Source organism: Rhinolophus hipposideros (genome assembly GCF_964194185.1).
Source record: "Rhinolophus hipposideros genome assembly, chromosome: 11".
NCBI lineage: Eukaryota > Metazoa > Chordata > Mammalia > Chiroptera > Rhinolophidae > Rhinolophus > Rhinolophus hipposideros.
The window spans coordinates 82,018,760-82,033,061 of record NC_138057.1 but is presented as its reverse complement, the minus strand read 5'-3'; positions in this window follow the sequence as shown (position 1 = coordinate 82,033,061).

Below are 14,302 nucleotides of genomic sequence, written 5' to 3'. Positions count from 1 at the left end.
CATCCATCCATCCATCCACCATCCATCCATGCATCCGCCATCCTTCTGTCCATGTGTCTGTCTGTTCGTCCGCTATCCATCTATCCATGTATGCAGCCATGCGTCCACCCATCCATGCATCTCCTCATTATGTAAATGTTTTTCTTGAGTAAGTCGCACATACCAGTTTAGGGCTAGGAGTGAGTAGGGAGAGATCCAAAGGGGAAAAACCAGATACCATCTGTGCCCTCCAGGGCCACAGTCTGGTGGGGATGACAGAGGAGCAAACGGCTGCCTCCACCACCAATGTGTGAGGGCAGGTTGGGGGCAGCACAGGTGCTAAGGGAGCCAGAGGATCCAGGCCCACTGGAGGTAGTGGGTGGGGCCGTGAGCAGGCAGGCTTCCTGGAGGGCAGACAGCGAGGCTGAGACTCGGGGCCTGTCTCCTGGCTGAGCCAGCTCTTCCATGGTGGCTCCTGATACGGCGTGCAGGACACTGCACACTCACACGTCTGTGCTGACTGCCCACACTGGGTGGGGCCACCAGCCTGCCCACGAGCCATCTGCCTCGTTCCCGCCTTCTCCCAGCGAGTGCGCCACAGCCCGTGAGCTGCCTGGCTCCTGGCACAGTTGCCATCTGCACACGTGGGCCCTGGAGCCCTGCCCCACAAAACACCCAGGGGTCTGGTGCCCTCGTGGAGAAAGGGCTGGGCCTGCAGAGCCCTACAGGACCAGAGAACGCTCCTCCTGGGGGGCGCCACACTTTATAACTTACCATACCCAGCGTTTTGTTTCATTCTCGGGACTGTCCTGGGAGGTGGCCAGGCAGTGGCCTTTGGTGGAAACTGAGGATCCAGAGAGTTGGTGACTTGTGCCTGGGCATAGAGCCCCCAGGGGCAGAGCTGAGCCTTCTTCTTCTTGTAGCCAGGGAGGGTAGAGAGGGCGGAAGGGTGGGAGGGTTTGGCCACTGAAAGCGCTGGCCATGGGTGGTGGTGGCTTCAGCTTCAGGAGGGGCTTGGGTGAAGGGTGTGGGCGCAGGGGGCATTGAAGGAGGGTATGGAGGGAGCAGGCTGGGGTAGGAGCAGTGGCGCCCGCGTGAATGTGTCTCCGTAAGTTCCTGCGAGTGTTCTCAGAACACACCTCGGCCCTCCCCACAGCTTGGGGAACATCCACAAATTCGTTTCTCAGCCATTCATGCTCACGCACTCGTTTATTGGGCTCCTGCTGGGTGCCTGGCCTGTGCCAGCTGGCGAGTCTCTAGCGGATTTCTCCCCCTTGGCTCTGTGTCCACGTGGGGCTGGGTTATTGTCGTGGGGGGTGTCCTGTGCATTGGAGGGTGTCGGGCAGCATCTTTGTCCCCTGCCCACTAGGTGCCAGTAGCACACCTCCAGTTGTGGCAACCAAAGTCCCCAGACATTGCTTAGTGCCCCATTCTGCCCCCCACTGAGAACCGCTGTCTGCAGCAGTGAACACAGGAGAGTCCCTGCATCCGTGGGGCGCACAGTTGGGGGGAGACAGAAGAACAGGGTCTCGCTGGGTCACAGGAGGGTGGGAGGGGCGGGAGGACCCCTGCAGTCTGGCTGATGATAGGCTGGATTGGGAAGAATGGTGTGGACTGGGGTCCAGGACATCTGGGAAGGAACAAAGCCTCGCTGAGCTGGGAGGCCAGGAGAGGGGGCTTGTCAGGCACGGGCGTCCTATGTATGGAAGAGACCCTCAATCCAGAGGGGTGGGCCTTCCCCGGGTCACCCAGACCCCTGACTCCTTTTCCTCTCTTCCAGCCTTGCCGTCTTCGACCAGCTGTGCTCTCAGATGTGCCTGGCCTGCCTCTTGCAGGATGAGAACTGAGCAACTTGGGGCTTGGAAGGAGGGCACTTCACCTGCCCATGGACAGTTGAAGGTGGTGACAATGGGCTCAGACCCAGAGCCTCATTGCAAAGAGCTCAAAGCAGAAAGGCCTGTCCTGGGGCTGTAAATTGTCACTCGTCTCACCGCCCTGCTAGGGGTGGGCAGAGCTGGGCTCAGAGCTGGTCCTCATGTAGGGTGCTGCCACAGTGGGGGGACAGCAGGCGGGCTGGTCTCACAGGCACCTTGACACTTTCCTCTTCTCTATGGGGGAGCGTGGTGGCTTGGAGGGAGGTGGCACCCTCTTCCTTGAGGATAGATGTGGAGGGGAGGCCCCAGCCACCAGAGAAGGAGCCTCCTGGGGCCCTGGGCCAGCTCCTCTTGTTCCCGGTGGTCCCAACGTCTCCTTTTGGAATCGTCCCCTGCCTCAGGGTGGTGCCGGGGCAGACAGGGCAGAGCCAGAGGACTTTGGGGGACACACAGGAAATCAGGGATCTCTGATGTGAAGGAGAAAAGCTCGCCTAGTCTCACATCCAGTCTAGCCTCCCAAGAGGGCGAAGGGCTCTGCCCTGGGGAGGGCTGTGAGGGGCTTGGCGGCCTGGATCCTGGGTGGGGGAGAGAAATGGGTGGGAGACTGGGAAGAAGGGTGGTGAGGGCAGGTGCTGGCTTGGGGCATCCGCACACCCTGTGTCCTGAGCATCTGGAGGGCGGGCAGCCTGGCAATCAGACCACAGAGAATCAAGAAGAGGGGTGAGGGGCCTCTGGACACCGGGAGGGGCATTATTGGGGGTTCAGCAGCACAGGGCTCTGGAGCATGTGTAGGTGTGGGAGAAAAATAAGAAAGTCAAGGACTTGATGATTGGGTCAGTTCAATCTTTTTTAAGCATTGTAAGAAAAGGCGCGATAACTTTTATTAATAAATTCTGCCTGTTGGACTGTGGGCCTTCAAATGTGACCCTGGCCGAGACGAGGCTACCATGGGTTCCATGTGTTCGGGGCCCTGGAAGGTGTTTGGGTTTCATGAAGAGGACACAGAAAACGGAGAACAGTTACTGGGAGCTGGCCCAGTGCCTCTTAGGGAGGGATTCCTGTTTCCAGAAGCTACTCTGAGAAGATGCTGGGGGTGTGTGGGGCTAGCACACCAGTCCGCGGGGATTCTTTGTGGGGCAGGGAAGGCAGCCCCGCCATGCTCTGCGCCAGGTCATGACTGGCTGTGGGGAAGGAGAGGCCGTACTGGAAGGGCTGGCTTCCCAGGCCGTTGTCCCTGCAGCCTTTGCACCCCTCATGCCCATTCTCCATTCTCTGCACAAGCTCTTCCCTGGGCACAACCTCCCGCCCCTCACCGCTCGCTGGTTATATTTATTTTATTCTGCTGCTTTGATCTATAAAATGCCTGTCTGTACCCAGGAAATCCCTTTCTCAGAGGTGCTGGCTATACCTCACCTGTTAATAGTGAAATATGGTGTTTGAATGTTTCATGGACTGGCATTAAATTTTTATTAGGGAGACCCGTTAGCTGGAGGTCAGCAGCTGGGCTTGTCTCTGCTGGGGCCCACGGAAGCCGGAGGCTGGGCCAGGCAGGGCCAGAGGGGCGTTCCTGGACCTTTGTCCAGAGATAGCCACCATGGGGCCCCAACATTGTGGCCCAGCAGAGGTGGGGGCTGGGCAGGGAGTCACAGAGAAAGTCAGGCTGCGGCCGTCACCTCTTGCAGTAGCAGGCTGTATACGATGACGATAATAGAAATAGTGTTTGTGAGAGCCCAGAGTTCTGGAAGCACCTGATCCTCATTGCTGCCTGGGCAGACGTCCCGTCCCTTCTGTCTGGGGATTCCAGACCCTCCTCCTGGCCCCTGATCTGGAGGGTCACTGGGCCCGGGATGGATGTCCAGCTGTCCTGCAGGCCTCTGTCCTCCTGATGGGCCCACCCACTCCTGTGCTGTGGGCCTGCCTGGCCCTCGATCCTTCCTCTGTACTGTGTCAGAGGAGAAGGAGCGGCCTCCAGTTTACAAACAACCTTTGTAGACCCTGTGTCATTCACTGTCCCAACAACACAAGAGGCACGGACTGTCCTTTCATGGTGACGGGTAGAGACTGAGGCTGAAAGATGAGGCCCAGGGGGCATGAACCCTCCCTATTTCCTTGTCATCCTTTGAAAAATAAATGGCAGTGATGTGAGGCTGTTCCTGCCGGCGTCACTCGCATGTGGGCCTGGGCTGGCTCTGCATGGCCATTGCCCCCCACTGGGGTCTCAGCACCAACTTGTGGTCCCACTAGGACTCTGATTAGAGCGTCAGCAATTTCCCTCTCCTGCTCCCCAAATCCATACACAATCTAGGAAACCAGTGAAGGACAGTGGTGCAAACAAATGAGGTGAGCCCCACGATTTTGCCAGCTCATTGCTTTGAGGGAGTTCCCAGGCTATGGCAGGGAGTGGGGCCCCGGGAAGAAACTGGTGGGGGCCCTGAGTAGAGGAGATGGATGCGAGGGTCTGGGGACACCCAGGCATCGAGCGTTCACAGGGTGGAATGCCAGAGGACAGAAGGACACACAGAAGAAGGAGTGTGTGGGAGACCTGGTGGGGCCCCTCGAGTATTCACCTGTGTGCCAGTCGCTGTATGTATGTGAGCAAAGGTCCTAGGCCCAGGAGGGGACCAATCACCGAAAGGACCAGGAGAAACAGCCCTCGGGCTGACTCAGGGCTGGTAGTCTGTTCGTTCCCACCAGGAAGACAGGAAACCTCATGATGTGGGAGCCACTGGGGACTTTATAGGAGGGTTCTGTCTCAGGTGGGAGGAATAATTAACCCAGATTAACCACCGTGGGTCCTGGTCTCATACAAGAAAGCTTAAAAGCAAGACCTGAAAGGTTCAAACTGTTTCAAAATAAACGTTTCCCCAAGCAAAGTTCAAGATTATTTATATGAATAAAAAAGATTCAGCTCCAAAAGAAGTGAACTTCACCATGTCAGGCATTCAATAAAAAATTACCAGGTGCAGCAAAAGCAGGAAAGTATGACACCCCACCCCCCTCTCCAACGAGGAGAGAAAGTAGTTACTGAAACCAACCCAGAACTAGCCTGGATGTTACAACTGGCAGATGAGGACGTTAAAACAGTTGCCATAACTATTCCATGTGCTCAAAAAGTCACAGGAAAAATTGAACATCTAAGTAGAGGCTAGGATGCTGTAAAAACCAAACTTCTAGAGGATTGAAAACTCCAAACGACCAAGTCTGAGCTGAAAGACACACCGGATGGAATTCAGCCAAACGATTAGTGAGCTTGAAGACATAGCAATAGGGGATATCCAAAATAAAACAGAGAGAAACCCCCTCACATCTATGAACGGCCACCAGGGAGCTGAGGGGAACTCCACGTCGCCCAGTGCACGTGCCGTGGGGATCCCTGGAGGAGGGAGAAGAGAGAAGAGCAGAAAAATATTTGAAGACATAAGGGCTCCTAAATGTCTGAATATGAGGAAAACCATAAACCCGTAGATTCAGGATGCTTGACGAACCCCAAGCGCGAGAAGCATGAAGAAAACTACAGCAGGCGCTTTGTAACTAAATTGCCCAACCCTGGTGATGAAGAGAACCATCTTCAGAGCAGCCAATGGAAAGAGACCCACTAACTCAGAGGAACCAACATGACGAAAACAGCAGGTTTCTCCTCAGAAATAAGCGAGGCAAGAGGGGCAAGGTCTTCAAAATGCTGAAAAGAAAACAGACTTGTCAATCTAGGATTCTACACCCAGTGACCATGTCTCTCAGAAGTGAAGGTGAAAGAAAGACGTTTCTGACACAGAACTGAACCAATCACCAAGAACGTGCAGGGCAAGGAGTGTGGAAAGGGTGTCTTCCAGGAAGGGCAACAATGCCGATGGGATTATGGATTTGCACAATGGAATACGACCACCCAAAATAGAGTGCTGCGGCTAAATACATACATTTTTTTCCCCTCATAATTTGAATGTCTTCACCAAAAGCGATAACATTAGCTAGCACTTATTGAATACTCATATGCACTCCGTGCTTTGCATATTTGACTGCAGCCCATTTTCACAAGCCCTGATGGGGCAGGTACAGTTTTTACGTCCCTTTTACAGATGAGGAAACTGAGGCTTGGAGAGGTCACATGACCTGGATGATCTAGCAAAGAGCAAGAGTCAGCCAGGGTTGAATTCATCTTCCTTTCACTCCTCCAAGCTATGCTGTTCTCCACGCTGGTTGCCTCAGACCCATCCCTTGTGTCTTCTCTGAAGCTCGACCGTCCGAGCAGCGGTCACCCCCCACTCAGAGCCCGGGGTGCTGGCCAAGGCCACGACTGGGGGAGGTTAGAACCCGCTTCCTTTCAGCTGGCTTTTTCAGCACTGCTAGCGTGTTCCTGAGTCTCGAGGAGATGAAATATGGGCTGGGGCTGTTGCCATGGCAACCACTCATCATTTATTGATGGCCTGAGAACCCACTTGCTCAAATGGCCAGGAGTGATTTGCTGGTGCCGGTTCCCTTGGGTCGGCTCCGCTGGATGGTGGGCTCTTGCCCACAGGCCATTTCTGCTTTGGCTCAGGGTGGGGAACGGGGAGGGTGGAGGGCTGAGGGAAGATCTGTGACCCTGCTCTCTGCCCCTTACCATCCTCTCTGACACCAGAAATGGCCTTTCCTGCTTCTTCTCCAAGTGCTTAGTCACATACTGGGTCCCTCAGGGCAGACAAACCCCTGCCTGTGGGCCTGGGTGGGTCAGTCCTCAGCCTCCATCTCTGAGACCCTCCAGCCTCCATCCTACCTGCTCTAAGCGGACTGGCCCACGTGCCTTTGTTTCCAACTCAAATAATGTATATTCGTGTAAAAGGTTAGGAACAAGCCATTGAGACAAAGAAGTAATAGCGGCCAGTCACATGGCACGGCCAGAAGTAAGCGTGTCCTCATTTGGTACCAGTGCTTCCAGAGAAGTTTTTATAAAAATAAATACATGTGTAATGAGTTTATTAAAAATTTTTTTCATTGTGGTAAAATACACATAACAAAAAGTATACCATTTTAACCACGTTTCGGTGCCAGCTCAGTGGCATTAGGCGCAATCATCCTGTTGTGTGGCCACCCCCTCCATCATCCCAGACTTTCTCGTCTCCCCAAATTGGAACTCTGACCCCATTAAACACTTACTCCCACCCTCCCCCAGCCCCCGGCCCCCCATCTACTTCCTGTCTCTATTGATCTGACTGACTCCTCTGGGGACCTCCTGTGAGGGGTCCTGCAGGCTTTGTCCTTCTGGGACGGGCTCGTTGCACTGAGCACAGTGTCCCCAGTGTCCATCCACATTGTACCAGGATTTCCTTCCTTTTTAAGGTGAATGATATTCCACTGTGTGGAGGGACCACATTTTGTTTACCATTCATCCGTCCATGGGTGCCTGCTGACTGGCCTCCTACCATTGTCCCCTCTCCTGGGGTCACCTGGCCATTCCCAGTGGTCCTCGTGGGAGGGGTCTCTTTCAGACGACTTGAGCCCAGCTCTCATCTTGGAGAAGCCCCCTGAGTCCTTGCCCCAAACGCAGAGACGTGGCCCTGACACACACAGCCCCGACTCCTCACTGTATGTCACACAGGTGCTCCAGCCGCAGCCCCTCACCTGGCATGGTCCAGGTGACGGTGCCCAGCCTGGGGGCCCCTCGTTTGACTTTCAGTGACAGGAGAAGCACCTGCCCCCTGCTCATGGGGGCAGGGGCAGGACACAGCTCATTGCAACGTTTTCTCCAGGGAAGTGCCCAGCCTACGTTCCCAACTTCAGCGGACTCTTCGCGTCCTCTCACAGGGTCGGGAGGTGCAGGAGGGCCAGGTGTGGGTGGGGCCATCTCCCCGCCTTCCGGCCAGCCCCTGCACAGGTCATCGGCACCTGGCTCTACGACCTGCAGGTCCCTTGGAAACCGTTGAAGGGGTGTCTCAGGTGGACGCTAAGGCTGTGGTTCTCACCTCCAGGCACACATAGGAGCCACCAACCCCAAAGAAGTCACATCCACACAGGAAGGGGATGCGAGCTCTCGCTTGCCTCAGGGGCCTCCTCAAAGAGCAGGCAGGGCTCCGGGGGCCCAAGGAGGAGGCCCCGAGAGCTGTCACCTGGAGGGGGACAGGCAAACTGTGGGGAGTGTTTCAGGGACAGCAGAGGTCCAGCCAGATGCCTCCAGGGTGAACAGATCAACGGGCCACAGGCCTTGGGGACATTGCCTGGTTTTTAGTCGTTGGAGAGTGGGGGAGACTCGGTGGCCACGGGTCTGTGTGCGCGGCCGTGACGAGGCTCCTGCTGGCAGCCACGGTTATGCGAGCAGGAGCTGTGCCCGCTCGGTGCTGCGCTGACAAGCAGGGTGATGAATGGACCTGCAGAAGGGAAGTTAGGGGTCTTCAGGGAACCCAGCAGACTTTTTGCAAGGAAAGAGCCATAAATCAGGGGGGTAGTTTAGCGCTCTCAGTGCCTGACTCAATGCACGAGTGGACATGCGTGTGGAGGCCAGGCCGGGCGGGAGGGCAGCCGGCTTGGTGCTGACGGTCCAGGAGAGCGGAAGCTGTGCGTGGTCTCTGCGGAGTGGGGGTGCGGGCCCTCCTGCCTCTGTGTGGAGCTGAAGGAGACAGCCAGGGGCTGCTGTCTCACTGTCTCGGGTGACTGGGAGATCTCAGACCCAGACACGTGCACGGAGCTGACCCCCCAGTCCCCTCCCCAGACCCAGGGAGGCATGACTCACGTGCAGACAGCAAGGGAAAGCATTGTGTCCTCTGCTGGGAGACCAGGGCACAGAGGGGCTCAGCCTGGAGGCCCAGGGGCCAGGTGAGCCCCCCCCAGGTGGGGGTCCTGACTCATCAGTGACCCTGACCGGTGGGCTGACCCTGGCCTGGCCAAGCTCCTTGTGGTCAAAGAGTGCTGCCAATCCTTTGGTATCATCCCTCTGAGAGGTGGCGTCAAGCCCTCCACACTCTTGAATGTGGGTCTCGCTCATGACTTTGGCCAACAGAGTGCGGTGGACGTGAGGCTGTGTGACTTCGGAGGCTGGGCCTTGGAAGCCTTGCACCTCCGCCCGGGCCTCTGGGGACCTTGCTCTGGTGGCCTGAGCTGGTGGCCATCGGGACGGCATGGAGAGTCCAGTGACTCATGGAGGAGAGCCCAGCAGAGCCCAGCCGTCCTCAACGTCCAGGCCTGCGGTTCTCTCTGAAATGAAGCAGCAACAACAGACACTTACATCTTTTCCTGGGCTATGTCACTGTCCTGCCCGCTGTCACAATGTGTTATGGAGATAGCTGGGCCACCTGGACAACCCACAGAGTGTCATATTGATCACGAAATGTATGACATGCGGATTGGGTCAGATGAGCGAGAGGTGGCACGCACAGTGGGGGCTTTGGCGAGACACGACTCTCTAAGGGACGCAGGAACCTGTGATATCTTTAGGGGTCCAGAGGGCTGGGAAGGCCGACTTCTGCGTTCCTGGTGCTGAACCACCCGAGCTACCTGGTGCCTCACTGTAAAGAGCACGGTAGGCTCAGGACGTCCGCTCGGCCCGGAGTCCTGTAACCCTCGCCGTCCCGCTGTAGTGATGGTGGGTTAACGGGCTCGTGGTGAGTCAGTTCTCTTTCCTGATGAGGGTGGAGAGAGCAGCAGCTGCTCTACCAGTGACTTGATACGAGTATTCAGATGCCTGGTGTCACCGGTGTGGCCGAGGCTTCCACGCTGGCAGGAGGGAGGGCCCCTGCTGGGACCCGAAGGACCTTTGCCTCTGTAGTTACACCGAGTCATCGCCAACCCTCAATCTGCACCCCCCAGCCCCCGCTGAGGGAGAGACGTCCACCTTTGGGGGCACCCCCACCAGCACGTATTTCAGTAACAACCCAGGCTGTGAGCCATTAGAACCTTACAATTGCATAATTAAAAAGGAATCTCTGTAGACGTCTAAAAGGCATCAAACTACTCGATATTCCACATCTGATCATAATTAAAAGTAAAAAATATGGGCCAGGAGGGGGCCAGTTGTGACGGATTTGCTGCATGGGGCTAATGGAAGTATTATTAACGTGAGGAAATTGCCGGAGACAGGCTTGGCAGGACGTCTGGTTTAAATACGCGTGTGGAGGGCTATGGGGCCGGTGGTGATTACTGCCACTGACCCCCAAATCAAGGCAGGGTAATGGCTCTGACCCCTGAGCTCTGCCCTGGTCCCCACTCTGGGGACGTGTGGCCCTCTATGATGACCTGGAGACAGGGTCTCCATGTTGGTGGGTGGCAGGCGGCTGCGGGGAAAGGGGCTGGCAGGGTGGGGGTGAGGGGACCGAGAGCAAGGTGCGGGGATGGGTGGTGGCGGCCGTGTGGTGGGCCCTGGACTCGCCCTTGGCTGAAGGAAGGCCCCGTCTAGGCCTTCTTTGAGGGCAGCCAGCATCTGGACTGGTTGATATGTGGCATGGAACATCTGGGCCGGCTCTGAGCACCTGTGGGACAGGCTGAGGCCTCCGCGCGATCCTGCTTCCTCTCCCACCCACCCCCCTACAGGGGCTCATCCTGAGAGGTCCCCCAGTGAGCCTTCTGCACCCCATCTCCTCTCCCTCCCAGGGCCGGCGTCCAGAGCACTGGCCTGCGATGGGGATCGGGTCACCCCGGGCCTCGGTGGGGCCGGCGTCTGGGCCATGCCTCGGAGACAGCTGGGGGGGCAGGGGCAGGGAGACCGAAGGATCACGTCCCTACTCAGACCTCGTGTCCCCATCTCCTGGGACATGCTCAAGGCCGTGGTGCCTCCCTGGCCATCCTCGGTGCCCACTTGCCCTGATCTCACCTACGACAATAGTGCCAAGAAGCACGGCGGTTCATTGATGTGCCGGTTCCGTTTGGTGCGTCTCCGGCGCTGATGGACTTGAGTTTCTTCTAACAAATTCAGCCTGGCCGCCTGGTCTTAGCTTCCCCGTCCCACCGCCTGTGCTCTGAGGGGAAATCGCCACTACCGACACTGGTGTCCTCGTCCCCCTCAGAGTTGTGTGGACAAGTGCATGCGAGCATCCGTCGGAGAGCCAGAGGCCCAGGCGGAAACGTCAGCTCAGCCACCTGCTGGCCGTGAGCTCCTGGCCCAGTTACTTCCCCCGTCTGCCTGCTTCCCTGTCTGAAGGCTGGGTGGTATCTCTCCTGGGGTGTCGTGGTGAGGAGGGAAAGGGGCGCAACACCAGGCTGTGGGCTTATCAGTCTGGAGCTCAGACTTGCGCGCAGCAGGAGAGGACCCTTTCTTGTCTCTTCCAGCTGCTGGGCCGGCGGCTGCATCGCCCGTCTCTGCCTCTGTCCTCATGTGGCTTCAGTTTGGTGTCAAATCTCCCTGTGCCTCCCTCTTATAAGGACACCTGTGGTGGCATTTAGGGCCACCTGGGTTATCCAGGATGACCACCCCATTCCCAAATCCTTCTTACTCACACCTGAAAGACATTTCCCCCCCACATAAGGTCACATCGCAGGTCCCGGGGATTAGGACATGGATCTCTTAGGGGCCCCTATGCAGCCGACACCAAGTGGTCTAGGGTGGAACCTGCCACTCCCCATTTCTAATAGGCTTCTAGGTAAGGCGGATTCTGCTGGTCTGCAGACCAGTGTGGGGTGGCTGTGGAGACCCCCCACCATGTTCAGGCCCCAGAAGCTTCCTGGGGGGGCTATAGGCAAGGCCCCCACAGGTCTGAAAGGGGCCCACAGGGCCTGGGGGTGGGCAGAGCCCACTCAGAGGGCGTTGAGTTTCAGCCCCTGCTCCAAAGGCTGTAGGGAAACAAGACAGCTGCCTGCATGGGGGCAGCTGCTCCCTGGCTGGATGGGGAATATTCTAGAACTTGCATAGCTCCTGTTCTTGCCTCCTCCAAAACGTGAGTCCAATGAATCCTTTCTCTCTTTGTCACTGCTTACTGCTCAGAATTGAAAACCAGCCCTGCTATGGTTGGACCCGAGTCCCCAAGGTTTTCCAGCGCAGTGAGTGACCAGTGACTGCAGGTGGGGCTTTGTTGTCACACACCTGGGCTTCTTAGATGTTTCACTGTGATATAATTCACATACCATCAGCATCACTCTTTCAAGTGCGCAATTGCGCGGTTTCTAGTATATTCAGAGTTGTGTGACTACCGGTGTCACCCCAAAAGAAACCTGGCCTATCATCTGTCACTCCACCCCAGCCCCTGCTCATCTGCTGCCTCAGATGGGTTTGTCTACACCTCTGCCTGGTAGCCACTGGGCAGCCGGACAAGCACTTGACCTCCCAGGTGCTGAGAGTGCTCACCGCAGGACTGGGTGATGGTCCTTTCCTGCAGGGTGCTCGGCGCCCATTGGCTGGGGTGGTCCTGGGGGCTCTTTGACTGCCCTCCCACGACTGTCTGTACAAAAGGATTGTCCATCCCCTTTGATAACTAAGGAAACAGGACCTTGGGAGGTCATGTCCCTCCCTGGGGTCACAGGGCTAGGAGGTTGCTGTGCTCCTTGCCTCCTCTCTGAGCAGCGGCCCGCTGGCGCCCATGATTGAAGCGACAAAATCATTCCCTGACTGGACATGCAAGAGGCCCGAGTTTGGACAAGTGACTCTGGAGCCCGGGGTGGCACAGAGTTTTAATGGGAACGGCTGCAGGGGCAAAGGTGTTGAAACTGAGGGCAGGTGCTGCAGGCAGTGCGCTCACCGGGATCCCTGCTGCTCTTCTCTGCGCCCATCTCACCTGGGGCTGGCACATGTCCTCCTTGTGGTGCGGGGCCGAATTTCAGCCAGTCACAAGTCACTGGAGAAATGAGGCTGAAGGGTGGGGACCCGGCAGGGGGATTAGGATAGAAATACACCCGTGGAACTGCACCCTCTGAAAACTACAAAAGATGATTTATCACAGCGGCCTTCCCGGCGGCTGGCGGCTTTGCCCAGGATCCTGTAAGTGGATAAACAGGAAGGGGATTTAATTAGGTGCCTGGAGCAGAGGAGCGGTGATTAGCAAACGGATCCTTTAATGCCCCGTGTTACAGGCAGCTAATTACACAGATTGCAGGGCCATTAATGTCGGGCGGCTAATGATCCTTTTTTTGGGGAAGAATAATTTTATTTACAAAACATGCGCTGCAAGAATTATGGAAACGAGAAAAACAGGAACAGAAGAAGACGGGTTGTTCCCAGGGAAGGGGGTTCTGCAGGGTGCTGAGGGCCAAAGAGGCCAGGGGTCCTCTCAACCCTGTCACACCAGGTGGAATGCGGTGACAGGGGCATTCACGCTTGGATGACCTGGTGAGGCCAACAGGTCAGGTCCTACTCTTGCAATGCCCGCCCACTGCCCTCCTTTTCTCCAGGAGCTGCCCACTCACGTCCACCAGCAGCCTTTCTCCTTCCTTCCTTCCCCTCCCTCCCAACAGCTTGTTAGTGTCTGAAGCACCAGGACCCTTGCAGGATGTCGGGGAGACCAGGTGAGAGGGGTACAGTTGCTGCTCTCAGGCTATGCATACGTTTATAGGCAGACAGGTACACCAATCACTAAGCCACCTGGCACCTTGTGTCATGGAGGGGTGGAGGCAAACCAGGGCTGTGTGGAAGCACAAGTCTCGGTGGGCATAAAGGGCCTGGGTCTACAGTGCCTGCGGGGGGCCCAGAGGTGGGCAGGGCCCCCCAGCTAGTGGGAGCTCCGCCAGCCCTGTCCTTTCCCCAGAGAATCAGTCGATGAAAAGGCACCTCGGTCCCCAGCTGTCCCCAGCCTTGGCTTGGGCCACACAGGCACAAGAGGGTCTGTCTACTGTCTCCCCTATTTGGGGCGGGGTGGGATCTGCAGCAGCAGGGTTTCCTAGCAACGGGATGAGCCCAGAAGCAGATACCAGCCAGACTTGATTAAACTGACACCAGAGTCAAATAAATCGCCATGATCACCCTTCATGCAGGCGAGGGGCACGCCCAGCTCCCTGTCAAGTGCTGTGGTGGCTAGAACCTGAAATGGGAGTTCCAGTTTAGAGAAGGCTGGGCCGGGATTGTGGGGGTGGGGAGACACACACACACACACACACACACACACACACACACACGCGCGCGGGGGAGTGAGGGCGGGAGTGAGGCCCATGTCTGCTCACATCCTGAATCCGACACAGCCTTCCCAGTTCCCAGGGTCCCGGGGGGTCAGGCTGAGAAACCCCCTGTCCTTCTCTGGGCCACTCCCGCTGTGAGGCCTGAGCCTGTGCAGGTCCTCGAGTTGCCTGGCAGGGTCCCCAGGCAGGGTCCCTGGAGCCTGGGCAGGCGCAGGGACAGCTGGGGCCCGAGGTGTCATCCTGAGTGTCATGAGAGTGCTCCCTGGGGGGCTCCTGCCTGGGGGGCCTCCTCTTCCTTCCAGCCTGCCTGAGTCTGCCTTGTGGTGTCTCTTCCAGCTACATTCTTCAAGCACCAGATGCTGAATACAAGTTGTGTAACTGCAGTGATTCCATGCACGAGTTAGATGTTGGGATAAAATGATCTGGTCATAAATAAGGATGAGTGGTAA